The sequence below is a fragment of the Gopherus flavomarginatus genome, chromosome 7, assembly GCF_025201925.1.
Source record: "Gopherus flavomarginatus isolate rGopFla2 chromosome 7, rGopFla2.mat.asm, whole genome shotgun sequence".
NCBI classification, from domain to species: Eukaryota; Metazoa; Chordata; order Testudines; family Testudinidae; genus Gopherus; species Gopherus flavomarginatus.
The window spans coordinates 8,590,650-8,617,727 of NC_066623.1; the positions used below are offsets into that span (position 1 = coordinate 8,590,650).

A 27,078-nucleotide genomic window follows, 5' to 3' on the forward strand; every position below is an offset into this window, starting at 1 on the left:
TTACAGTAGTAAGGCTTCCAGTACACAAAATATTTATCAGTAAAATTGCCAGAAAAAAGTAAGGAAATTTCACACTGCTCTGATTTTTGCACCCCCTGTCATCAACTTTGCAATGCTCCCAGTCAAGTCCAGATTAGAAGCCACTTATGGCTGAACACTAGGAGTGCTGCAAAACAAATAAAAAATATCATTATACTAATCCTTTTATTCTGACACAAAATGCACACAAATATTCTAGAAAATAAGCCAAAAACTAAAAATTTAAAAGGCTTCATTGCATTATTTTTGATTCTCTATGGTTGAGGCAAGGCAAGGTAGAGAATCCCTGGAATACCCCAACTTTCACAACCCTCCCCTAAAGCCTTGTGTTGTAATGATCCTACTTGGGGTGAACATGCTCCTTCATGAACTAGACACCATTGCTCAACTACCTGGAGACAGCGCGGCCACTCCACTTCCTATACTTTCAAGAATTGTGAAACCAAGGTCTCTCTCACGTTCGGAATATTCTAACACAAGGGTATGCAATGCAATGCAATGCAACTCGACTGCTGGGCTGGCCCTACCAAGATGCTTAAGTCTACTTTGCTGTAATTTCAGTTCTGAAATCAGTGGCTTATACTCAGTTGAATACTATGTACAGGCCTATAATACAGCCACTGAACCAGAAAAGTTTCTTGGGAGGCATTAAAACCTCATGTATATATCTATATGTACTAAGGATACTTGACAAATTATCCTTATATAAATTACTGAGAAGCTAGTGTATTTGCCATATATCAAACTAAATAATATGTAATGTTTTCAAAACACCAAGAATTTAGAAAGTTATTACACATTTATAAGGTAAAGTATCATAGCATCTGAGTTGCAAATTGCAAAATTCAACTAAGATACATGGAAAAGCCACACAAAATCTTAAAACACGACTTAGAAGCACCAAGCTTCTATGGCTGTCTACAATACAGAGACTATGCCGGCACAGCTATGTTGACAGAGCTGACTGCAGGACTTTTTCTGTCAATGTAGGAATACCACCTCCCCTAATGACATGAGCTGTATGTCAAGAAAAGCACTTTTCCCTTGACATAGCTGCATCTACACTGAGGGTTTTGCTGGCATAGCTATGTCAGTTATGGGTGTGGTTTTTTTCACATCCCTGACCTACACAGATATGCTGATACAAGTTTTAAGCATGAACAAAGCCTAGCTCTTATCTGCCCCCTCACTGGTGTGAAAAGTGTCACATGTTCCCCTGGCTGAGGCTGGTCATAACATTCTATTATAAGCCTTGCTAGATATTAAAATGTTCTTCATTTTTAAACAGCGACAAAGAGTCCTGTGGCACCTAACAGACGTATTCAAGCATAAGCTTTCGTGAGTGAATACCCACTTCATTATTAAAATGTATTAGCGGTAATGAAATAGGTAACATTCTAACCATAGTATCACTGCTTGAAGCTGGCAGCACAACAGTCTAAGACCATGAAGCTAGCACTGTGGTATATTGTGATTATTTTTACTTCTTTAAACATTGAGTTCCACACCCAGTTAAAGATCCCTAAAAGTATTGTCTTATATATGGATTTAGTTATGTTCCAAATTACAGCACTAGAAATCCAGGAAGCGCTCTCTTATTATATCTTAATCTGAGTCCACATGAATCTTCTCTTAGGTCAAATCAGAGCTCCCTCTTGCACAGTAACTAATAGATTACAGTTTTCTCATGTAGAATTACTGAGTAAACAAAAGTTAAGCCACTGTAGGTTTTATGAACTCTCAAATGAAAAAATTAGGTCTGTGAGCAAGTTTTCTGTAAGAATAGGCATGTGCTATAATTTGTCTTTAAGCCAACTGTCTGAGTAGGCAAAATGTTAGAAAAACTTTCAAACTGTAAACAACCCAAAATTTTTAAAAGTTGGAGTAATCTCAAACTTTCCTAAAATAGCCTTACCTAGCATAATACAACATTTGCAAAACTTTCTAATGACAGTTAAATGGATATTAATGGTCAAAGTTGGCACAAACAATGTCTTAATCTTAGTTACGGAGCTGCTCCTGTGGTTACCTACTTACCCTGGCAGACAATGCAGATAATGTTGTATACAGTCAGACCTAGTTTTGTTTTGGTTTAGCTTCAGGCCTTCTAATCTTTGTAGATGTCTCAAATGTATGGAAGAAAGTCTGTTCATGAATACCAATCAGTTCTTAAAATGTAGTGCCTTAGCCCTGATTCTGCAAGCTGATCTGCTTAAGCAGATCCTTCCACTTGTAGAGTTTCACTAAAGTCAGATCAACTTGCAGGATCAGCGCCTTGGTCATTAGTTTATCCCAAAGTACCCAAAGCAGTAAGACTAAAAGATTTTTTTAATATATTACACATTAAACCTAAATTATGATATGCAGCAAGGTCCCGGTATTGTGGCATGGTGCAGCACAGTAAATAACCCCCTTCCCCATCAGCAACCTGATGCCATAAACCCTACTTCAGACTAGCTTAGCACATTCTATAAACCCCTCCAGCCCCAGTCTGCTGTCAAATCCCCTCTTTCCCCTAGAGACAGCAGAGAAAGGAGTTAAGGAGGGAGGTAGTTTGAGATGCTGTAGTAAGAGGGCTGTTAGAAGTCAAAACCCACTGGAGCAAGCTTGAAGTAGGAAGGTTCCTGTTGTCCTGAAGAAGAACTCTCTCATACTGAGCTTGGAAACTCTGCAAGTCAGGAACTTCGCTAGATGCTAAAACAAAGATGCATAGAAGTGCCATGCCGGCCTAGCTCCTCTCAAGTGGAACTCCTAGGGTGCCTACTGGGGAACCTCTATCACCCAAACCTTAGGAGCTCCACAGTCAGAGAAGGAACCTATTCTGCAGAGCTCCTAATCTCTCACAGTATGGGCTCTGTTCCAACAGGGCAAGCATTTCTTCTCCAATGCCTCTCGCTGCTGTTTACTTTTTCTTTTTTTTTTAAATCTTCCTTGGCCACTGCCTGGTCCCTTCTTGACAGCACCACCAAATCTCATGCTTTTAGACAGCCATTTACGCAGCAATTTTACAAAAGGGAGAGTTGAGCTTTGAGTAATAATAATAATAATAATAATAATAATAATAAATAATAAAAAGCTATCCTGCAGACCTCTCTCTGGCAGTTGCTAAAATTTTTTTAAAAATCAAAGCTATTTTGGAGTTATAGTTATTAATCCCTTAAAAACTGCAAGCTTAAAGCATCTTAACAGCTTTTGATAAGCGACCTCTGTCTAAGCATGTCATACATTTTCAAGGCTTCAATTCAATTGCAGAAATTCACTTAACATGGAAACTGTGTGTATGTACACAAATACATGCCAACTTTCCAGAATAAGTGGACTTTTATAGCCTAATTAAAATATGGAACCTTATCATAAGCCATAGCATTTATTGTATCTATACAATGATTACACCTCCAAGTCTGATGCACCAAAACTGGATTACGGGAAAGAATGCAAAACAGTAGGTCAGGTAGAGATAGACTAAACACTGCAGAGGTTCAATTTGAGTCTACTCTGTGTACTTTACTATTAAACTTTCAAAATTACATAGCAGCTTCCATGCCAAAAGACTTTACAGGCATTATTGAATCTAGCCTAAGAACCCCCTTGTGGAGTAATTTATTTTCAAATTAAAAATAAAAAAACACTATGTGACCCAGGCAAGGTATAACCTCTGTCTGTGGCAGAACTATGAATGAAACTCAGATCTTGGGAGTCAGTCTGCTGCCTTAACTACAAGGCTATTCTCATCAGGTTTTAAGGCTTGAAGTATTTTCTTCCCAAAACTGATTCTACATCATTACAAATTGTTACCTTTGAGTATTAACATTTGTCAAAAAAAAAAAAAATTGTAAGGAGCAAAGGAAATCTATGGAGATAGCAATGACTTATGTAATGGGTATTGTGTATACAATCCTAGACTCTAAAGAAAAAATGGAGTCTTCCTGCACAAATATGTGACCCACAAGTAACCCAAACTTAATTAGTGTGGCTGTCTAGACCAGGAATATTGTTACCCATGATTCATTTGTATCACCAAAATTACATGACAAGATGAACAGAGTTCTTGTAAATTACAATATTTTGCTGGCAGAAAAAAAAAGAGCAAACAGTAGGCGACATTTTGAGGGCAGGGACTATCTTCGGCTTGTGTTTTTACAGAACCTAGAACAATGGGGTTCTGCTCCATGAGTGGGAATCCTAGGCATTATGATAATACTATGATAATAATGCATGTTGCACTATGAACAAAAATCCTCACCTTCTTGAAGTTGGAAGTAGAAGGTTGTGCAGCTGGAGTTTTAGATATATGGTAGTGTCTTACAAAGTGATAGCGGTGCTCGCCAACAAAACAAAACCATGCAAAATGAGGGGTGGTAGCTTTGTCGGTAGGAGAGCATCTCCCACCAACAAAGCACTGTCCACACCGTCACTTTTTGTCTGTAAAACTTTTGTCGGTCAGGCATGTGGTTTTTTTCACACCCCTGAGCAATAAAAGTTTTACCATGAAAGTGCTGCGTAGACAGCCTTAGAGCAGTGTTTCCCAAACTTGGGACACTGCTTGTGTAGGGAAAGCCCCTGGCAGGCCGGGCCAGTTTGTTTACCTGCCGCATCTGCAGGTCCAGCCGATCACGGCGCCCATTGGCTGTGGTTCGCTGCTCCAGGCCAATGGGAGCTGCTGGAAGCGGTGTGGGCTGAGGGACTTACTGGACGCCACTTTCAGCAGCTCCCATTGGCCTGGAGCAGCGAACCACAGCCAGTGGGAGCTGCGATTGGCCGGACATGCAGACAGCAGGTAAACAAACCGGCCCAGCCCACCAGGGGCTTTCCCTATACATGCGGCGTCCCAAGTTTGGGAAACACTGCCTTAGGAGGGATGTTAAACTTTTTTGTGGTGAGGTGCACGATTTTTTTGTAAATCTTATAACCTTGGAAGCATTTCTTCTAGTTTTCAAAGCGGCTTTCTCCATTATAAACTATACACCAGGTTTACTAATACCCCTCTACTTCGATATAATGCTGTCCCTGGGAGCCAAAAAATCTTACTGCGTTATAGGTGAAACTGTGTTATATTGAACTTGCTTTGATCCACCAGATTCCCCTCCCCCTTGAGAGCACTGCTTTATCACGCTATATCCAAATTTGTGTTATATCAGGTGGCATTATATTGAGGAAGCGGTGTAGTTCTCTTCTTGATCACTTCTAGAATATCCTGATCTCAATATTTTTATTTCCAACATTTACCACTGCAAACCCAGTTCAACAAGACTTCTTCAAACTTGGGGACACTACATTCTTTAAAAAGAAAAGTTCTGAAAATATAAAAATACCAAAAGTAGTTACCTGCCCATGCAGTATTATAGTCTCATCTATCTTTATATTTCAGTTCTTCCTCTAATATTCAAGCAAAGTAAATAGCCTGAACACATCAAGGATGCACCAAGTTCAACTTCAATATGCAAACAGAAAAAAGATGCATAGTAGTCTCCTTTTTATAAATGGACTGATCCAAGCGATTCAAGTGGAAAGTGAATAAAGCGTTAATCCAAATGCGAATGGCTCCATTTCAGTAATAGCGTGAATAAACCCCCACAGAAGGCTTCATTGCTAGCAGCAAACTCCACAGAGTCCAGATGAACCAGCAGGAAGAACACAGGGCAGATAATCCTGTAAAATTACCCGTGGAAATGTTGATAAATTTCCAATTACGAGACCTGCTCTAGGATGAAAAAAAAATGCAAGATACAATAAAATTACCAGTCAACACTTGCAAACTTTCACACTTAAAACCAGACAATTATCACAGGTATTCCTTAATCCTTTGAATTTTGAATCTGTTACCCATAACAGTGAAATCCAGATAAATAAAATAACCCCCTGAAACTAAACAAAGGACAACTGAAGAGCCATAACTAGTTATAAATCAGCTGTTTTTCTAGAGAGTCATATTCAAGCAATTTTTGTCTCTACATCGCTAATATTTTAGATCAAAAGAAAACTTCAGCCATTGTCCTGTTTTTACCCCCTGTATATGACGTGTGGATGGGACAATGAAGCCAGTTTTATACAGACTTTTTTTTTTTTTTTTTTTTTAAATTTGTAGAGACATTGTTGGTCAGGTTATGTAAAAGTTGGTTTCTAAAATCTAAATTTGGGCCAAAATATGAGGAGTTGCCCTGTAAGAGTTGTCCTAACCTTGACAGTTGGACACACAGCAACTTAAAATTCTTCACATTTAAGAACATGTAGAGCAGACAAAATCGGTCTTGCATCTAGTTCACAACTGCTTACTCCCTGCATGTTTGTCCCAGAGTCTGACAAATGTAATAGCAATCCCTCCCCCCAAACCACCAATTACAGAAGTAATTGCTTGCTCAAGAGCTTAGTAACCCAATCAGTTGGATATTATTATAATTTCCATTATTAAAGATATGCACACATCTGTTCACGTAAACATATTGCATAAACTTGTCTTTGGAGTAACCCTGAGAGATATGTATCCAAATTCCCCTCTGTTTACCCCCTACATGTGTGTATGTTCCACAGGCTCCTTGGCCCAGCCACTTACCTGCATGTCACCACAAGCCCTGCCCTCCCCACTCATTGCATTGGACAGCAGGGTTGTCAATCACCCCCTAACACACTTTCCTTTCTATTTCAGACAGATGTAAGCAGTTGCTGCTGTGGCCTTCCTGCCAACTGGGCCTCAGTTTTAGACCATCAGCAGCAAATGCAAGTGTTAAGCTTCTCTCATAGCAGAAAACAGATTCTGTTTACAAGCCAGTTTTGTTTGTTCATAAAACAAGACTTACAAAAATAATACATCAGCTTAAATGAATTAAAGTCTCTCAATGCAGAGGGGGATACTGATGGAAAATTCTGGTCTGACTGTAGATGGACAATTATCAGACTGATGTCATTTCCCTCTGTCTTTATGTTTAATTATTTTAAACTCAATTACACAGGAAAAATGCTTAAACTTCCAGATGCCATTATACTAATTTCCAGTCCATTGTCACTGCCTCTTAATTGCTTTCTCAATGCATAGAAGCCTTTGAAAAGAGAATAATAACCCTCCGCCTTTGAAAGAAGCCCCCCTCTTTCCTCTCACTGCAAATCCACCCTAAAGTAGCATAATTGCTTTCTAAATGCAAATAAATATGGGGTACAATAAGCTACTGAGGTAAGGAGGCCCCTTTCCTCTCCACTCCCTTACGTGGATAAATCTTCAATCTAATTCCTCTTGAAAAAGCCCCATTTCCTACCAGAGTTTCTCAAAGCAACAACCCACTCAAGCCCAGCTCCTTGAGAGCCTCCCCCCATCTTCAAGCAATACTCTAATGCTTCTCCACCCTTTCTTCCCCTACAATGACATCCCCTCTCCTCAGGAATACCCCTTCCCAGCCAAAACTCTCCAACACTTAAGAGTATTCATACAGCCCCCTGCTCCTCAGAGCAAAAACATTCCCCATTTCTTCCAGATAGCACCCACAAAGCGTTAATACTTCCTCTAAGGGAGTAACACCCCCAACTCAGATCACTACTACTTCCCAGGCCCCCGAGCAATACTACCATCCACCCTCCCCCAGAGCAATAGTTACCCCTTCCCCTCCCCCACCAGAGCAATATTACCCCCCACAACTTCCCTAACAATACCCCCAGCCCAAGCGCACCTCCAAACCAATGAGCCAGTCTCTGCCCACACCTCCCAGGCCAATACTACGCCCACCCAGGGTACTCCCATCGCTTTTATCCCCAACACAGGGGCGCCCCACTGCCCCCGGAGCAGTAATGCTTCTCCCCACCTCCATTCTCCCAGCGCGATAATACCCGCCCCTTGCCCCCCTCAAAGCAGCAGTACTCTCTCCCTCCCCTCCCCCACAAGCGCACTAATACCCTCTGAGGAGTAATAATACTCGCTCCTTCCCCTCCCCCCCGTAATACTCTGCCCGACTCCCACAACAGGAGCCCCCCCTCGAGGCGAGGCCCGGGGGTACCCACGCAGACGGGAGTCGCTACCCCCGCTCCTCCCCGTACCTGTGGCTGCAGCATCCCCGTCTCCCCGCCGCCCTCTCTCCGCTGCCTGCCTGGCTCTTTGTTTCCTGCCGCGGGCCGGACGGGAGAGCAGCTTCCCCCCCGCCTCCTCCCCCTTCCCCTCACACGCATTGAAAGCAAACAAGCATCATGGCGGCAGCGGGCAGGCCGCCGCCTCCCCCCAGCATCTCCGCCCGCGGAGGCCGCCCACACTCACCGCACCCCACGCGCCATTGGCTGCGCGAAAGAAGCCTCGCGCCGAGTCGCGCGGCGTTGCTGGGCCTGCCCGAGCGCAGCGTCCCGCCTCCAGCCCCGCGGCCGCCGCCAGTGGTGCGAGAGCGCTGAGGGCCTGCGACGCGCGCGGAGCTTCCCCCGGAGCGAAACGGGCCGGACCGCAGCAGATTCCGAGGGAGGGAAGTGGAGGGCGCGGCGGCGCCTGTGGGGTCCGGAGGGGGATCAGAGGTGGGAGTCGGAGGGGCTGCGGGGCTCGGGGGCGGATTATGGCGGGGGGAGGATCCGGAGGCAGGGATCTGTGGGAATCTGCAGGTGTCAGGTGGGGGGGGGCTGAATGTGGGGATTGCAGACAATTGGGTGTGAAAGGATAAGGGGGGTGACTAGGTTGGGGAGAGGATCTAGCTGTTCGAGGTGGGGTTTGGAGGTGTGTGGCTGCCAGAGGGATTGGATCAGAATCTGTAGGGGGAGGTTGATAGGAGAGGGGAATGGGGACTCTGGTAGTGTGGATGGGGGTGGGATCTGTTTGGGGAGCCGGTTAGGGGGTTACATGTTAACAGGGCAGTTGAGCCGATTGGGTAGGGGCACAAGTAGTTGCAGAACAGCAAACTGGTAGGGGTGATGGCAAAAGAGATGGGTGGGGTGAATGGAATAGATTGGTGAGGGATGACTGCACCTATTGAGTGTGGGGGGGGGTGAGCAGGCCCCTACATCTATAGCCTCTTCCCCCCCCCCCCCAGGCTATGGGGAGGAGACACTGAATCCAGGCATCAAAAGATTGTGAGGGACAACAAATGAAAAAACAGATGGGAGTGAGGGTCACAGGTTGAAAAGCAGGGATCCACAGGGGGACACCCAGCAGAGAATCCCGGACAGTGCCCACTGCTCCTCAAAGGCAGTGGGACAGAGGGCATTGGTGGGTGGAGCAGATGGAGTGAGGGTGTGAATGGGGTAGAAGGTTGGAGGGTACCTGTATGAGAGAGGTGATAATTTGTAGAAGGGACAGAAGAGCAGATACAAAAATAACAAATATATTAATAGGCCTTTGCATTCTGATCTACATTTTCAATAGAAACTGATACAATAAGGGAAATGGTATTTGGCTGTAAAAAAATAAAAGCTCATGATAGGAGGGCTAGAAAGACTATTAAAATAAATAGCATGAGGAACAAAGTATTTTAACAAAAAGTAATGACATCCCTTAAAAGAAGTTTTAAGTTCTTGTATACAAGCATGAGAAGTATGAATAAGAAGTCAAACATAAGGAAAACTGTCTTTTTGCTCTGTGCATATACATTTGCTAGATCCTTGACTGGTGGCCTCTAGGCCAGCTAAAACAACAGCAAGTTATCTGCAACTAAATGTATAATGTTATCTGAAAATGTTGGTGTAGGAAGCAATAGGAGGAACTGTTTAGCAGAGACATATGTATTCGGGTATGGGGAAGAATAGCGTACTGTATGTTTGTATTGGTGTAGTGCCTAGGAGCCCTAGTCATGGAGTAGGACCCCATTGTACTAAGTGGTGTCTAAACACAACAAAAAGGCTGTCTCTGCCCCAAAGAGCTTACAGTCTAAGCCCATGTCTACACTTATAAGCTTACAGTGGCACAGCTGTACCGATACAGCTGTGCCCCTGTGAGAGCACTAATGTAGCCGTGTTGTGCTGATGGCAGAGAGCTCTCCATCAACATAATAAAACCTGCTGTACGAGCAGTGCTAACTGTGTTGGTGGGAGAGTGTCTCATGCCAACATAGCACTGTACACACAAGTACTTATGCCAGCAAAACTTATGTTGTTCGGGTGTGTTTTTCACACCCATGAGCGACATAAGTGCAAGTGTAGACATGGCCTACATATAACAACAAGACAGCAGATGGATACAGACTGACAGACGGTAGTACAAGGAAACAGCACACCAGCAGCCTGGTGGTTGTCAAGTTTCTTGTAGACATCATGAAAAATAAAGTTTTGAGTAAGGCTTTGAAGCAGGATAATCCTTTTGTTAATGTTTAGGGGGAGCTTCTCTCAAGACTGAGGGCAGCGTGATAGAAAACATGAAGGTGCCTGTTTGAAAATTTAACACACATGTGATTAAGGCTATCATCGGCCATTGAAGGTGGAAGTTGACATCTCAATAGTGAATAATATGACAGGATAGGGATAGGCCATGAACGACCTTGAAAATGAAGATAAATAGCTTATGATTGATGCAATAGAAAAGTGGGTCCAGTGAAGGGATCCAAAAGGGGTTATGTCAAGGTAATGGGCTAGGAAAATGATCTTTCTATCTGTATTGAATGGATATGAGTAGGACAAGGTTGCAACAGGCAAGTGCAGAGAGAAGAATGTGTCAGTGATTAAAACACCAGATGAGGAGAGCCTGGACAGGAGTAGAGTGACCAGATAGCAAGTGTGAAAAATCGGGACGGTGGTTGGGGGCAGTAGGAGCCTATATTAAAAAAAGCCCCAAATATCAGAACTGTCCCTATAAAATCGATCACCCTAGATAGGAGTTTTAGTTAGATGGATAAGAAAGACTGTATTTTAGGGATGCTATGCAGAAAAAACCTGCAAGAATTAGATATAGCCTGGGTATGAGGACCTAGAGGTTATGGTTCTGAGTGACGGGCAGGATGTCTAGATATAAGTAGAGGCACATAACAAAAAAATAAAGTAAACTGTAGTTCCGTAGGTGTGAAACAAGACTGTTCTCATGTAATATAACGTGTAAAAAGAACTAGAAAGAACATTCCCCAGCTTGTTTCTGAGCAACGCACATGATATGCTTTGAAAACAATGACCATAATCTTATTACATACACAATCTTGGTGACAGACTTCACAATCATCACATTAGTAATAGATCCAAATAAATGATTTCCTTCTTTGGCTCTCTATTTCTGACGTAGTCACAGTATATATTTAGGATTCTGCATAGGAAAGCTGCTTTATTGCTCAGGCTCATGTAACATCACTTCTCAAAATGTTTTCTGATAACCAGCTTCCCCTTCAGACATGAATAGTCATACATACTCAAGTCGTTAATACTTTCTAGGGAAAACGTAGCCTTAATAGAATGGATCTCTCTGTCTGGAGCTCAGTCTCCAAAAGTAGTAGTGAATCTTCAAATACATAACAGGTTTTTCCAAGAATTGTTACTTATCTAGGAGGAGTTAGGCTAGAGAGCTGTGAATAGCTGTGGGGGACTGCAAACCTAAGGACTGATACTAGGATATCATGTGTAGAGTTTTTCATCTTTAGGTTGTGTGTTTGAAATCCTGCACAAATTAAGTAGTGACCAAAAGTCCATTGTCATCTAATGTCTGCCTTGTTTTTTCCAATTCCATTTCTCAGTGAAAAAAGTCCACATTGCCAAATCCTATGTCACTTGGCATTCTGAGGTCAAAGACCATGAATGGGCAATGGAACCTGGACCCTCCTTTCACCTCTGGAGTTGCCACCTCCAGATTAGGCACATAGTTGGGGCAAAGGGGGAAGCTGGTACTTCCATCATCCTTGCACCTGTTTGTAGATTATACAGTCTCCTGAGTTACAGACACTATTTTCTCACACTTTTAAAAATAGATAGGGAAAGAATCCACTGACTGTTGCCCTGATCATTTCAAATAGAGACCAATTGGCAGAAATAAATGAATTTTACATGATTGTGGTCTTTGACCATCAGAAGAAGTAATTACAAAATGCTTGCACAATTCACTGTGCTGTACTACTGCTGAATGCTAGAAAGTGGTCTCAAACTTGCTGTTCAAGATGCAGCAAATTAACATATTCCAGACTTTGATCTAATTCACATTGATTCTCTGGTGATATTTTTAATAGGCTGTAAAGCAAACAAACAAAAGCATTTGTTCAGAGATTCTAAAGTGGTTTACACCATTGACCTCAATGCAGTTTTTTAACAGTCAATTTGATTATGTGGTTGAAATTGCAGAGTAGAGCAAAGACAGCTACATATTTTTCCAGAAACTGTTATGGTATACGGAATTTCCTGCCCAAGAGTACTCTTGCTCATTTGTATATGTGATTAACTTTTGCTCCATATAAGTATTGTCAGAACTGTAGCCAGGCAAACGTCTGAACAGATGGTTAGTGACAGTATTAACTTTCTGGTCTGGATGTTTATTGAGATCTGAGATTGTAACATGAGGTTCTTTCATTTTGTCTGTCTCACATGGCAGATATAGTGTATGAGAGTGCTCTTGTTGCTCAAAGTTATAGATATCAATCAAAAGACAGGCCTTCCCATTAATCTTTTACCTGCTCAGAAATCTTTTCATATGTTTCAGGAGCAATGTTGTTACATGGTGTGCAGTCTTCCTGAATTCAGGCCAGCAGTATCCTGAAGCTTAAACAAGTCAAATTAATGCAAGAGTTGATTGTGTTGTTTAGACAAGTAACAGTTGTCCCCCACTGAGGTTTTGTGCTAATTCATTATGTTTAGTGCTTCAGAAGGAAAACTGCTAATTGGTTCTCATGTTCTACATCATTGGCAGACCTGGTAGCACCACCTATACTTAAGGTTGCCCAACACTTCCCATTGTAAGACTCTGTTTTCAATTGCTTATAACTTTAACAAATTGTAACTGTTGGGGTTGAAATTTCCTATGCTGTGTCTGCTTCAGGCTGAATATTTTTGGAAAGTTCAGAAAAAATGCTTCAGGCATTTCCAAGAACGAGGTCAGGGAAAAATACATTGTTTTGCTCATGTTGAAAATTCTTACAACTGTTTTGTAAGAAGCTGTAGCACCTCCGTGCTGGGGGGACAGGGGATGAAATTTGGCAGGGGATTGCTTTTGTGGCTGGGATGTGTAGCTTTGCTTTCCCCTGAATAAACTCCCAGATTTGGCCAAAATTACAAGCCTTTGAAAAATCTCAATTTGCATGTGCTAAGTATAGATTTGCTTAGCCATTAAATTCATAGATTCCAAGGCCAGAAAGGATAGTTGTGATCATCTGTTATAAATTGTGTGACACAATCCATAGAACTTCCCCAAAATAATTCTCTGTAGAGTTTATCTGCCCTAAGTATGCTCAGTCCGCTCAGAGCTCTGAATGTAGACTGGACTACATGCACCATCCCCAGAAAGAGACCGAGCGTGCTCCAGGATAGGGCTGTGAGGGCTGAGCAGCGCTTGTGCCTCCTGGCTCCTGAGAGTTGCTGTGATGCTGAACACAGGAACCGAGAGCAGGGAAACTCTGCTATGGTCTCAATGGCTCCACCTGCTTTTACCCCAGCAGTGCAGAGCAGAAAGAAGAGCTTCTTGTCTGGAATGCAGAGGAAGAGAGGGGAAAGAGAAGCAGCAGGCTGGGGAGATGGGCAAGAGGGAATGAGCAGGATGAACTCAAGTGGCAGAGGACTGTGCTGTGGATCTCAGCATCCCAACATTGATTGATGAGACAAATTGGGGGTCTTTATGGCTGCACATGATAGAAGTTTGTTCTTTCAGTTTACTTTTTAAAGTCTTAGTTTTTTGGTGTGTAATTTCCTACGTTAAAAAAAAATCAAGTTGCAAAGTCAAGCATTCAAAAGTCAGTAAATGTCAGAATTAAGGTAGGCTTTAATTACGAGATCATATGCACCTCTACCCCGATATAACACTGTCCTCGGGAGCCAAAAAATCTTACCGCTTTATAGGTGAAACCACGTTATATCGAACTTGCTTTGATCTGCTGGTGTGCGCAGCCCCCACCCCTCTCAGAGCACTGCTTTAGCACGTTCTATCCGAATTCGTGTTATATCGGGTCGCGTTATATCGGGATAGAGGTGTACTACTTTTTCCACAGTATCCCTGTCTCATGTAGTGCACAGGATGGACTCTGCTGTGAGAATGAAACCAGGTTGCATAATGATAGAGACTGTTATCTGTACAACTCTTCCATTTGTTGCAGAAGTTGGAAAGCATATAGTGAATGAGGCCAGGAGAGAAAGGAAAGTCTCATGGTTAAGACTGTTGATTGCCACCCTGGAAAACTGGACTCTATCCGTGCCTGAGCCACAGTGAGTTCTTATGGGATGCTGGGCAGGTCACATAGACAACATGTCACGAGTGGTCACTGTGTTTCTCATTTTCTGGGCTCCCAACTGGAGACACCAAGGGTCTGATTTGTGGAAAAGCTGAGCACTGACAATGGCAACCGAATTCAATGGAAGTGCTGCTCTGTAAATATAAAGAACTAATAAATGCTAACTATTCTGAAAAATCGGGTCTTAGTCTACTCCAGTTGGGCACCCAAAATTAGTTGACATTTGACAATTTTGGCCCTAATTTCTATGTCCTGTTCCCTATATGTAAAATGGGGATAGCAAGACAATTTCACCTCACAGGGGTTTTGTGAAGATAAGTCCGTTAATGGTGGCAAAGCACTAAAAAAACTACCCTGAGAGCACTAATAGTGTGTATTAAATAATGCATGGGGCCACTCATTGGATGATGAAGATAAGCAGAAATATTAGTGAGCACCATCCATTCTATGCAGTGAATGAAGCGTGGGTCCTGATGGAAAAAGTAGTATGTGATCATGTAATTTAGAATTATCATAATGCATATCTGCAAGAGAGCTGAATTAAAGAATCTTAATTCTGGCATTTCCTAACCTTTGAGTGCTTAATTTTGCAACATTAATGTTCTTTTAACATAGGTTTTTTTTTTGGGGGGGATGTATATAAATATAAGATAAATACATCAACAAGTTTAACATGGAAAAGTCTCAAAAGCATAAGAGCTACCAGCTATTTCTTTCCATAAATCACTGTGCTATAAGTATGAAAAGTTCCATAAAGAGGCAGGAATTTCTAACTCCTTTTCATCAGTTACAGATACCAATGCTGACGTCTACCACCATCCTAGATGTGTACATGTATTGTGCTTAGATCACTGTTATAATTATTTGTATGTTGCAGCCATTACCGGAGCTGTAACAGCTTAGAAACATGTAGTAAATCTTATTTTCCTCCTGAAAGCTTGCAGGGCTAAGAAGCATTTACTCGCTAATGCTTCCTAGTATATCTGTTTCGGCCATACTGTAGTAACAAAACCTTAGAAATAAAAACATTGTGCTTTTTACGTATCCTTCCCACCTGCAGAGTCACATCTGAATACCATCATGGAGCTGTCTTAGTCATAGTAAATGTACTGCTGTTGGTTTGCTTTCCAATTCCTAAGTACAAATTATCACTCCAGTTTTACAGATTTTGTCTTGAGGTTTCTATCCCCAATTCTTCCTTACTCTTCTCCAAACAGGTGACCATTCCCTTAGGCTACGTCTACACTACAGCATACAATCGAAATTACTAAAACCGGTTTTATGAAACCGATATTATAAAATCGATTTTATGTGTCCACACTAGGGCACATTCGGTGGTGTGCGTCCATGGTCCTAGGCTACCATCGATTTCCGGAGCGGTGCACTCTGGGTAGCTACATTAAAGGAATGAGACCAATAACTTCGATTTCCGTCCACACTAACCCTAAATCGATATAGTAATATCGATTTTAGGGTTACTCCTCTCGTTGGGGAGGAGTACAGAAATCGATTTTAAGAGCCCTTAAAATCGATTTAAAGTGCCTTGTAGTGTGGACGGGTACAGAGTTAAATCGATTTAACACTGTTTAAATCGATTTAACTGTGTAGTGTGGACCAGGCCTTAGGCTGAAATGCTCGCTGGGCATTTGTTCCTCATCCAGAACTCCTTACTGAAGTCAGTGGGTTTAGAAAGGAATGCAAGACTGGTTGCTTTGGTGAGAGCTTGTGAGCTAAGTGGGTGAAAAGTGGTCATTAAGCTTTTGCACACCCTTGTCCCCTGAAATTCGGGAAATAAATTTACTGTCTAATTCTTTAGTGAATCAGAAATGATATTTGAATACACAATCTTGGTTGTCAGTTCCTTAAAATTTCTGAGATATAATGTTAGACATTATGCTCAAACTGTTAAATGGCTTCACAAAAATGGGGCTACTGTCAAATCATGTGGTTGCCCTCTTGATCCTCTTTCCTGATTGATTTGTTTTTAAAGGTATGTCTACAGGTGACCCGGGCTGGCGGGGCTCAGGCTGAGAGGCTGAAAAATTGCTGTGTAGACATTTGGGCTTGGGCTAGAGTCTGATCTCTGGGTCCTTGTGAGCAATCTGTATCCAACCTATCAGTCCTCATTCTCAAAGGAAATCTCCACAACACTTTCAAAAGATGAGCCTGGGAAGTTAAATTCATAACTTCGCTAGACTAAAAATCATGGTCTTAAAGACACTGGATTTATGGCTTATTACAACAATCTGTAACCCACTAACCCCCCCTTTTTGTCCTATGACTACCAGGGTGTTAATAGGCCTCTGCCTTGAATTGTCCTTTAAAATTTGTGCTAATGACTTACACTAAAATATCTGTTCCATCTTGTATTTATCTGTGACACTTTTCCCAGACCTGAGGAAGAGCTCTGTGTAGCTTGAAAGCTTCTCTCTCTCTTCAACAGAGCTTGATCCAGTAAAAGATATCTCGCCCACATTGTCTCACTGCTATCGTGGGACCAACGCGGCTACAACAACACTGCATATAACTCTAAATAGACATTTAATCAGGAGTTGACTTCAACTGGTTCTAGATGTGTAGGTTCTTTGTTTAAAAAAAAAATTGGGGCTGTCAAGCAATTAAAAAAATTAATCGCAATTAATTGCACAATTAAAAAAATAATTGAAATTAATTGCACTGTTAATAATAGAATGCCATTTATTTAAATATTTGTGGATGTTTTCTACATTTTCAAATATATTGATTTCAGTTACAACGCAGAATACAAAGTGTACAATGCTCACTTTATATTTAATTTTGATTACAGTAATTGAACTGTAAAAAAAAATAGTATTTTTCAATTCACCTAATGCTAGTACTGTAGTGCAATCTCTATCATGAAAGTTGAACGTACAAATGTAGAATTGTGTACAAAAAGAGCATTCAAAAATAAAACAATATAAAATTTTAGAGCCTACAAGTTCACTCAGTCCTATTTCTTGTTCAACCAATCGCTCAGACATACAAGTTTGTTTACATTTGCAGGAGATAATTGTGCCTGCTTCATGTTTACAGTGTCACCTGAAAGAGAACGGACTTTCTCATGGCACTGTTCTAAACAGTGTTGCATGATATTTACGTGCCAGATGCGCAAAAGATTCATGTGTCCCTTCATGCTTCAGCCACCATTCCAGGGAACATGCATCCATGCTGATGACGGGTTCTGCTCAATAACAGTCCAGAGCAGTGCGGACTGACGCATGTTCATTTTTATTATCCGAGTAGTTGCCACCAGCAGAAGTTTGATTTTCTTTTTTGGTGACTCAGGTTCTATAGTTTCAATGTCAGAGTGTTGCTCTTTTAAGACATCTGAAAGCATGCTCCATTCCTCTTCCCGCTCAGATTTTGGAAGGCACTTCAGATTCTTAAACCTTGGGTCGAGTGCTATAGCTGTCCTTAGAAATCTCACATTGGTACCTTCTTTGCATTTTGCCAGATCTGCAGTGAAAGTATTCTTAAACTGAACAACATGTGCTGGGTCATCATCTGAGACTGCTGTAACATGAAATATATGGCAGAATGTGGGTAAAACAGAGCAGGGGACATACAATTCTCCTCCAAGGAGTTCAGTTACAAATTTAATTAACGCATTTTTTTTTTAACAAGCATCATCAATTCTGGAATGGTGGCTGAAGCATGAGGGGGCATACGAATGTTTAACGTGTCTGGCACATAAATACCTTGCAGTGCCGGCTACAGAAGTGCCATGCAAATGCCTCTTCTCACTTTCTGGTAACAAAAAAAAAATCTGTAACAAAAAAAATCTGCATTTGTACGTTGCACTTTCATGACAAAAGAGATTTCACTTCAGCACTTGTATGAGGTGAATTGAAAAATACTATTTCTTTTGTGTATCATTTTTACAGTGCAAATATTTATAATAAAAAATAACATACACTTTGATTTCAATTACAACACAGAATACAATATATATGAAAAGTGTAGAAAAACATCCAAAATATTTAATAAATGTCAGTTGGTATTCTATTGTTTAACAGTGCGATTAAAACAGATTAATTTTATTATTTGTGATTAATTTTTTTAGTTAATTGCATGAGTTAACTGCGATTAATCGACAGCCCTAAAAATTTAGTTTGCATCCTTAGGATTTCATTCTGCAAAGTAGTGAGCACCTCTAAGGCTAGACAATAATAACCAAATTCAGCCTTGATGTCAGTAAATGAAACTCCCAGTGAAGTCAGTATTGCGTTTGCTTATGCCAGGGCTAAATTTGACCGGCGTGTGTGTGCGTGCGCGCACTCTTTCCACCACCCCCTATCCTCCTTCCTCTGCTGCTCCATAGGCTTTTTTTTCTATTCCATTTACTCTCCACTGAAGTTAATGGAGTTTTCCAAGGACTGTATCTGGTAAGTATTTCATCAGTGGTTTTAATGTGCAGTCCTGAATGTATAGTAATCTAAACTGACTAATCCAGTGCAGGAGAGCAGAACTGCAGAAATACTTAACTTCAGGCACAGTCTCTCAAAAGCACCATTCAGTGGGAAGATGCGGCTATAGGGTAAAAACCTTTTCAAACATTGGGCAAGGAAGGAGAAGAGTCTGAGATTCAGACTGTCTGTCACTTTAGGAAACAAGTTGTACTGTAATGGATTAAGCTTGTGAGTTTCTCTGAGTTTTCCTATAAGTAAAACCTTGCTACATATTTCTACAGTTTAGCAGACAAAATTCTGCCTTTAGTCGCGTCCTCCAGAATTCTGTTTGGCTCAATATGTTCGCATCAGAATGTGGAAAAACTCTAAAAACCTTGTTATGGTTCATATTATTTGTCCTTACACGTATTAAATAATTATCAAATTACTTGTTCAGCTCTGCATGCATCCCAACTGTTGCTTTTATATTGTAGATCAAAACAATGTAAAGTTTGTTTACTTTTTATTCATTTAAGAACATAAGAGTGGCCATACGAGGTCAGACTAAAGGTCCATCCAGTCCAGTATCCTGTCTGCCAAGAGTGGCCAATACCAGGTGCCCCAGAGGGAGTGAACCTAACAGGTAATGATGAAGTGATCTCTCTCCTGCCATCCATCTCCACCCTCTAACAAACAGAGTCTAGGGACACTATTCCTTACCTATCCTGACTAATAGACATTAATGGACTTAACCTCCATGAATTCGCAATGTACAGCAAGTCCCTGGAAACCAGGGGTTTCAAACATGCGGCCCAGCCCACAGAGTTATTTGCTGCGGCCCACCAAGCTCCCCGCATCCCCACCCCCTGAGTTATTTCCTGTGGCCGCCAAGCTCCCCTCACCCGCTGCCCCCTGTCCCCCTCAGTGTGCCGCGTCCCTGCTCCTCTGCCTATCTCCAGGTGCTTCCTGCCGCCAAACAGCTGTTTGGCAGTGCGTAGCGCTTTCCAAGAGAGAGAGGGGAGGAGCGGGGAGCTGCACGCTCAGGGTAGGATGCGGACAAGAGGCAGGGCAGGGATTGGGGATTTGGGGAAGGGGTTGCAATAGGGGCGGGGTTCGGGGTGGGATCTCATGGAAGGGGTGGAGTGGGAGCAGGGCTGGGGGCAGCAGGGAGAGTGTCAGTGATGCAGCCCTTGGGCCAATGTACTAGATCTCAGGTGGCCTTCGTGGTCAGTTGAATTTGAGATCCCTGCTTTAAACCTTTGAGCTTGCACTTACGGACAGACACATAATTGGAGATAAACAGGTTTGGAATATTTTGAACCTCTGTCCTTTTATGCACAAGAGTATAATATTTGGCTAGGACGCCAGACTTAAATATGGCTGAGAGACAACGCTATATCAGGATTATCAGCTGTCTACAGACTTATCATGCGGTTTTATCTTGTTATGGTCATACAGTAACTGCATGTGTAGAAAATGCGTGGTTAGAAAAGTTGAAGTTAGATCTTTGGTTGATTCACTTAATTGCCTGATTGTCAGGACTCTGGCCAAAGAAATGTGAGGAACTGCTATCATCTCACCTAGAATACTCTCTTATACATTGACAAAGTGCACAGACTGAATCCACCACTTTCCATTTTATTTTGCATCATATTTATTATGATAGTGTTCTGAGGCCCCAGTAGGCGTTGGAGCTGCATTGTGCTGGGCACTGCACACCCATTCACCACAGCCATGAAAGAGATGCAGATGCACAGTGCTATTTTGGAGGAGTATGGTCTGCAGCAGGTTGGGAATTTTTCAACAATGATTTTCCATGGGAAAATGGTAATTCATGGAAACCAAAACTTTTCACGTGAAAGGGGGGGGGTTTGACAGAAGTGATGTCAACAAGTGCAAGTGTGGGGAGGGAATAACCTAGTGGTAAGGATGCTCATTGGGGATCAGGTTCACGTCCCTGTTCCACCCAGTTCACTAACCACCAAGATATGGAGTGAGTCAGTCTCTCTCTTCTGTTGGAGCTGTTCCACTTTACAGATGTAATTAAATATTATTTAGGCTAGAGACTGACTCTAGCCCAGTGGTTTGGGCACTTGGTGGAATGTGGGAGACACAAGGACTTGAACTTGGAGTCTCCCACATCCCACTTTAGTGCCCTATTCAGTCCATCTCTCTGGCCTAGTGGATAGGTAATTATTTATACAAAATGAAACAGCTCTACCAGGAGACATTGAGAGAGTCTCACTACAGCATAGCCAGGTGGTTAGGTGGGAACAGGGAGACCCAGGTTCAAGTTGTTGCTCTGAATCATCCAGAGCAGGAGTTGACTAGTGCCTCCTACATCCCAGGTGGTTGCCCTGGCCACTGGGCTGTTGGCTTTTCTGGGCTGGGTTGATCTGTTTACCCCTCCCCCCATTTTTAATGAACATTTTCAAAAAGTCTGTTTCATTCTAGTAAGGACCGGGAGGATTTTTCAAATCCATTTCCCATCCAGCTCTTGTAGGTTCAGCTGTCCTTGTCTATCTTGCATGATTAATTTTGTCAGTGCCAAGGCTCTGGGGTGATGTGAGGAAAGGTGTAGGAATGTGTGGATACTAAGTGCTTTGTACAACAATGCATTTTCTGCCATCATTCACTATAATGGCTGCCAGTCTAAAACAGCAGCAGCCCTTCGATATTATGCCAGTGTGCACAGGACAGTGCACCGTATGTAGCCTTGTTCAGAGGCAGTTGTTGCCAGGTACTAATTCCCTTCCCCAATTCAGTTTGTCTGCAATTCATATACTTTGCTCCATGCTCTGGAATATGTGCTAAGTGACTCCATGCTAGGGACCTTTCTGTGGCTTGAGCTCAATTATTTAAAAAACCACTCTTGTAGTCTATCTAACTCTGGCATTTCCTGACTCTTGAATGTGTAGCTGTGCAGCCTTAGCATTCTCTTCATGTAGTGGGGGAGTTTCCCATGGAAAGATCTAATCATTTTGTCCATAACTTTTCTTTGAATTCTAGGCAGCATCTCTGTGTCCTGGGTTTGGAACAATTACCATGCTATGCAAAAGGCATTCAGAGCAGGTGTCCTAGGGAGATGGCTCTTTCCAAAACTGGCCAGCAGGTGGTAGCATATATTCACTTCATTTTGTTTTGTAGAGGCTTCCCAAAGACCTAGCCAGACATCCTTTAAAACAGGGAAAGAAAAAACTCAGGCTATTTCTTTGTAGAATAAGTACATGGCTGGGGCCTCCAAGTTTTCCTTTATTAACTCTGATGTTCCTACAAGTCACCGTTTCCTTCCACCAAGAGGTGTCCCATCCAATGTTGCTGAAAGAGCAATGTTGCATGCATATATATAAGAAGTGATCGTGCCTTAGGAAGTATACAACTAGCGCTGAGTAAGCAGAACCCACAGAGCCTCATGATGAGGAAAGACAGCAAGTCTGAAGAAAAAGATTATAGATCAGCACAAGAGACTGCAGCTTCTAGCTGAGTCAAATTAGGTGCAGCTCTTAGTAGCTCTGCTGAAGGGGAATAGTCTTCTTTTTGCCCATGTGAAAAAGTTGCTGTGCATAGATCAACAGAGTCCCAGTTTGAGCTGTGATAGTGCATAGGATGTGCACACAGCAAATCTAGTGGGGCAGATGGGAGTATTCTGCTAATTGGTTGAGTGCTGTAGTGTCTAGCCACCAGTTGGCAGATTAAACATAAGGAACTCCCTCTCCCTTGCCCCATGCAAGATGGAAATGAGCACAAGCACTGTAAACTCTTTGGCAAGTAGCCAGATAGACTTAGCAATAAGATGCCTCTTTTCCCTTGTGGAAAAACAGTTAAGATGAAAGAGAGCCAACATTATTTGAAAAATACATGTAAGTGTCTTCAAGCGCTCAGCAAAATTAACTTGTGACTCCATAATACATTTACTCCAAGGTACTTTGAGTGGAGATATTTGTATATTGATGTCTTTAGAAATGCTTCAGCTCTGCTAAAGGTGTGTGGATATCTTTTTACAGCTAGGGTTATCACTAACACTGTGTTCCAGCGTACTCTGAAAAATATTTCAGATGTTCTTAAATGAAATTAGGGTAATCTAACCTATCTTTCCTTTGGCCCTTGACATACGGGGGAAATGAATGGCTTGTTCCAGTTTCCACCCACAGCATCTCTATTTTGTCACTGAAAAGTGGACTGAAATGAGAGGGTCAGAGTTTAAGGCCAGAAGGGACCACCCGACCATCTAGTCCAGTGATTCCCAAACTGGGGTTTATAAAATGTTACAGGGGGTTCTCGGGAAAAAATTCCCTAATGACGGACAGAGCTGTCCCTAGGGACCCTGGGCAGCACGGGGCCAGGAGCCCACAGCCCCTGGACTTCCAAGAGCTAAGCAGATCAAATCAAGCATATCTATCATACTGAGGAGATTAAAACTTCAAGACTCCTTATAAGCAATGGAAAGGGAGGTAGATATTTTTTGTTGTTTTTAAAATTAAATAGGCAGCTAGTATTGTGTTTAAAATTATTATGAATAACAAGTTTAAGCTTTGTTGTAACGTGCGTTGTTTGCCTGGGCTGCTCAAGATCTGAATGCTTGTGTAGGAGGAACTCTTTGAGTTGGCTTCTTAAATACCTTCATGCTGTTTCACATCTGATATTCTTTGATGAAACATAGGAGCCTTGTCTTATAACAGGCTTATTCAAAGTGATGCAAGATACGAAAGTGAGATCTTGGAAAAGTGTTGCCATTTTCATAATGTAATAAAAATACTGTAATGTTAAATTTTATATTTCCAAGATCACAGCTTTTATCATTTATACTCAGATAAAAGAGAAAATCCCTAGAAATATTCATTTTTAGGAGGGGGTTCATGAGACTTGACATTTTAGTGAAAGGGGTTCACAAGTTGTTAAAGTTTAGGAACCACTGATCTAGTCTGATCTCCTGCATATCACCACCCAGCCACTCCTACACCAAGCCCACAACCAGAATTAGCCCGTACAGCCTGCAAGAGACTAAATTGTTGCATGCCACAGACAGAACAGGAGGAATTGCGGCATCAGCCCCTCCAGTAACTACCTTCTTGCCAAAGCATTGTGTCTGGATCCCATTTATTGAAATAATATTCACTCTCTTCACTGCCACCTGTGTGCGTGCTGAGATCTAGAGAGAGATAGCAAGGATTTTATTTACAAGCAATCAGAGCTCAGATATGACAAAATTGCATGGGACATAAGCACTAGGATGCAGGAGCCCTGAAAAATCAGCTTGTTTGGTGCAACAGCTGGACATTTATTGTGCAAAATAGCAGGGCAGCCTAACCCCTGTGAGTTAGTACTGTAGCTCTTTAATTCTAACAATGGTTGAAAGATGCCTCCTAGACTTGGTGTTGCTGTTCTTAACATGGCTGTTCTGGGCAATTACAACTCTTTTCAAGGAGAGGCTAGGGCTGATTGTCTGCAGTACGGAGCTCAGATTACAGGACTCGAAACAACTCCTAGGATGTTATGCATTGATAGGATTGAGGATAGAATCTACGTCCCGATTTTATCCTTCACATCAGCCAAGAAAATGAAAGGACTGGTGTCTCTTCCGGCCTTCTGTATGCTGGCTTTCAGTTGGTCATTAGAGGTGCTCAGAGGTGCCAAACTAGGGTCTGACAGAGTTTGACCGTTGTGAACAGGAGCCAACTATGCTTCTGCCTGGATCAGAGCTGCCCTAGGACATGGTTATTGCATACTGGAGGTGTGAGCCCTCTCTTACGTTTCCTGCTTTCACGGCCTGATGAGTGCTTTCAGACACAGCAAATTAAATAAATGTTAAAATAATTGCAATGCCATCATTTTATGAACATGGAAACTGACAGAGCTGCAAAGGTTCAGAATTGGGGTTCAGCTGTGCTTATTTTGATGGTTTAAACCTTCTGAGTCTGCACAGTTGAGCTGGAAGTCTGCTTTCATTAGATTGTCTGTGAGGTTTACAGTACTTCCTGCTTTTGATCTGTAGCATTTTGGGACTCTCTCTCTCTCTCTTTTTTTTTTTTTTTTTTTTTTTTTTTTTTTTTTTTTTTTAAAGAATTAACCTAACTTTTTTAAATCTCCCAGCGTTCTGTTTTGAGTGTTAGCTTAGGTCAGTTCTCACTACCTTTGAACCAGTTTGCTAGTCAACTAGTAATTAAGACCAAAAGCCCCAGATTTTCAAAGATATTTAGGCATTGCTACATTCAGGGTTGCAACACCCGAGTCTCATTTTCAAAAGTAATTTAGGAATGTAGGAGCCTAAATCCCATTGAATGCCAAAGTGCCTAGATCACTTTTGACCATCAGGTTTAGGTATTCCTGAGCACAGCAATGCCAAAATGCCTTTAAAAATCTGGGCCAAAGTCCCTATGCTTTTAAATAGGCCTGAAAATAAAATAACATGCCAAAGACTGGTATTTATCATATGTCCAAAAGTTTCCCGTACATCGGGGTGGCCAACCTGTGGCTCCAGAGTTGCATGCAGCTCTTTATAAGTTAATATGTGGCTCCTTGCATAGGCCCCAACTCTCAGGCTGGAGCTATAGATGCTAACTTTCCAATGTGCTGGGGAGTGCTCAGTGCTCATCCCCCTGCTCTGCCCCAGGTCCTGCCCCTACTCCACTCCTTCCCGCAAGCCTGCCATGCCTCGTTCTCCCTGCCCCCCACCAGAGCCTCCTGTGCACCGCGTAACAGCTGATCGTGGCGGTTGGGAGGCGTGGGGAGGGAGCGGGAGGCACTGATTGGTGAGGCTGTTGGCAGGCAGGAGGCACTGCAGGTTGGAGTGGGGAAGCTGATGGGGGGCTGCTGACATATTAGTGTGGCTCTTTGGCAATATACATTGGTAAATTCTGGCTCCTTCTCAGGCTCAGGTTATTACCCCTGCTATGCAGTAGTACTTTCGCCAGTAAATCTCATGAACCTCCCTCTTCGCTAATCTAAAAATTATTATTTCTCCCTGAAATCTCATCCTGTTTCCCAGGAGGAAGGGGCTGGATGTGAACATTGCATTCCAGTCACAGGGTAAATCTATTATTGAATAACACTTTAATAGCAGGACAATCCTGTAGTTAGATTGCATATATCTAAGAAGTCGTATGAAAACCCAGTATATGTACCAGTATGCGACACTGTGAAATTATAAAAATTACCAACTAGATGACGTTTGTCAAACTAAATGAAAAGGGTCCATTTTGTGATTTAATGCCCTTTTTTCCCTCTAGTAAGTGGTTTGCTTGCAATTAAAAACAATGCAGTAATCCACAAGGGCTCACAAAGTCATTACTGCAGATTAGCCAGATTCTGATACATGGTTACAACATTCTGTTCTTGGAAGGGTGGTGCTTTTAGAAATATCAGTGCTGGTTCTGAAAGTCCTTTGAGGGTATTTGACAGACGGGTGTGCTTTTGACCAGCTGCAATGTGCAGGCTTCTCTCCAGTGTGTTGCCAGTTACCTTCTTTGTGATGACCTAGGAAGAACCACCCTATCCATGTACACAGGTCCGTCATCAGACTACTCAGCATGAATCATCTATCAGTTCTTGGTTGTGTAATGTCAGTAAAGTAGAAAATATGGAGTTCCTTTAGGCTGGACTCAATGTTATTGAAAGGACAGAATGCTATCCAGATTTCTGTACAAAACACGGGGGATGGATCAAGATCTAAAATCTGAATCTGGCTCTAATTTTTCCCGAAGTTTTAGGGTGTTTGTATTTAGGGTGGGCCCAGCCTCCACTGAGAAGACTTTTTTCCCTGTCAAGATTCTGTGCTGGATGGATGTGAGAGATGCATGGCTTACAACAAATCACCTCTGAAATATGATTAAACATCCGCACAAGGAGAGAACTGGAGCAATCCTGTATTTATACTTGGTGGTATAAATGAACTTGAACCTAAGCACTGCATTTAACACGTGACCCCTTTCTAGCCATGCAGAAGAAGTGTAAAAACCTTGCCAAATAAACATCAGCCCATATTCAGCAGCAGAGATACTAATATCCACAAGGCTCAGGCCATGGCTACACTTACAGTTCTGCAGCGCTGTAGTTACAGCTGTGTTCGTACAGCTGTGTAGGGCCAGTGCTGCAGTGTGGCCACACTGACAGCTACCAGCACTGCAGTGTGGCCACATTTGCAGCATTTGCAGCACTGTTGGGAATGGTGCATTGTGGGCAGCTATCCCAGCATTCAAGTGGCTGCAACGTGCTTTTCAAAAGAGGGGGGTGGGGTGGAATGTGACAGGGAGCGTGGAGGAGACAGAGAGAATGGATTTTTGGAGTTGACACTGTTCTCAGCTCCCTGCCTTGCAAGTTCTAAGGACTGGAAGACACAC

At 42.3% G+C, this 27,078-nt stretch overlaps 2 protein-coding genes across 8 annotated transcripts in view; one reads left to right on the forward strand and one right to left on the reverse strand.

Annotated features, from left to right (window-relative positions):
• The window catches only part of CNOT6 (CCR4-NOT transcription complex subunit 6), a 47,454-nt gene extending 39,241 nt beyond the window's left edge, over positions 1 to 8,213 (reverse strand). The window contains exons 1-2 of one of the 4 annotated variants that reach the window (XM_050961561.1): positions 8,059 to 8,213; positions 5,365 to 5,688 (exon numbers count right to left, since the gene is read on the reverse strand). The gene's annotated coding sequence lies outside the window, so the exon portion shown is untranslated. Of the gene's footprint in view, positions 1 to 5,364; positions 5,741 to 8,058 lie in introns of all 4 variants that reach the window. The other 3 variants (XM_050961560.1, XM_050961559.1, XM_050961562.1) reach the window with 3 other exon arrangements.
• A 158-nt stretch (positions 8,214 to 8,371) lies between these two features.
• The window catches only part of GFPT2 (glutamine-fructose-6-phosphate transaminase 2), a 105,396-nt gene continuing 86,689 nt past the window's right edge, over positions 8,372 to 27,078 (forward strand). The window contains exons 1-2 of one of the 4 annotated variants that reach the window (XM_050961534.1): positions 8,372 to 8,517; positions 19,279 to 19,385. The gene's annotated coding sequence lies outside the window, so the exon portion shown is untranslated. Of the gene's footprint in view, positions 8,518 to 15,662; positions 19,386 to 27,078 lie in introns of those variants that run through there. The other 3 variants (XM_050961535.1, XM_050961532.1, XM_050961533.1) reach the window with 3 other exon arrangements.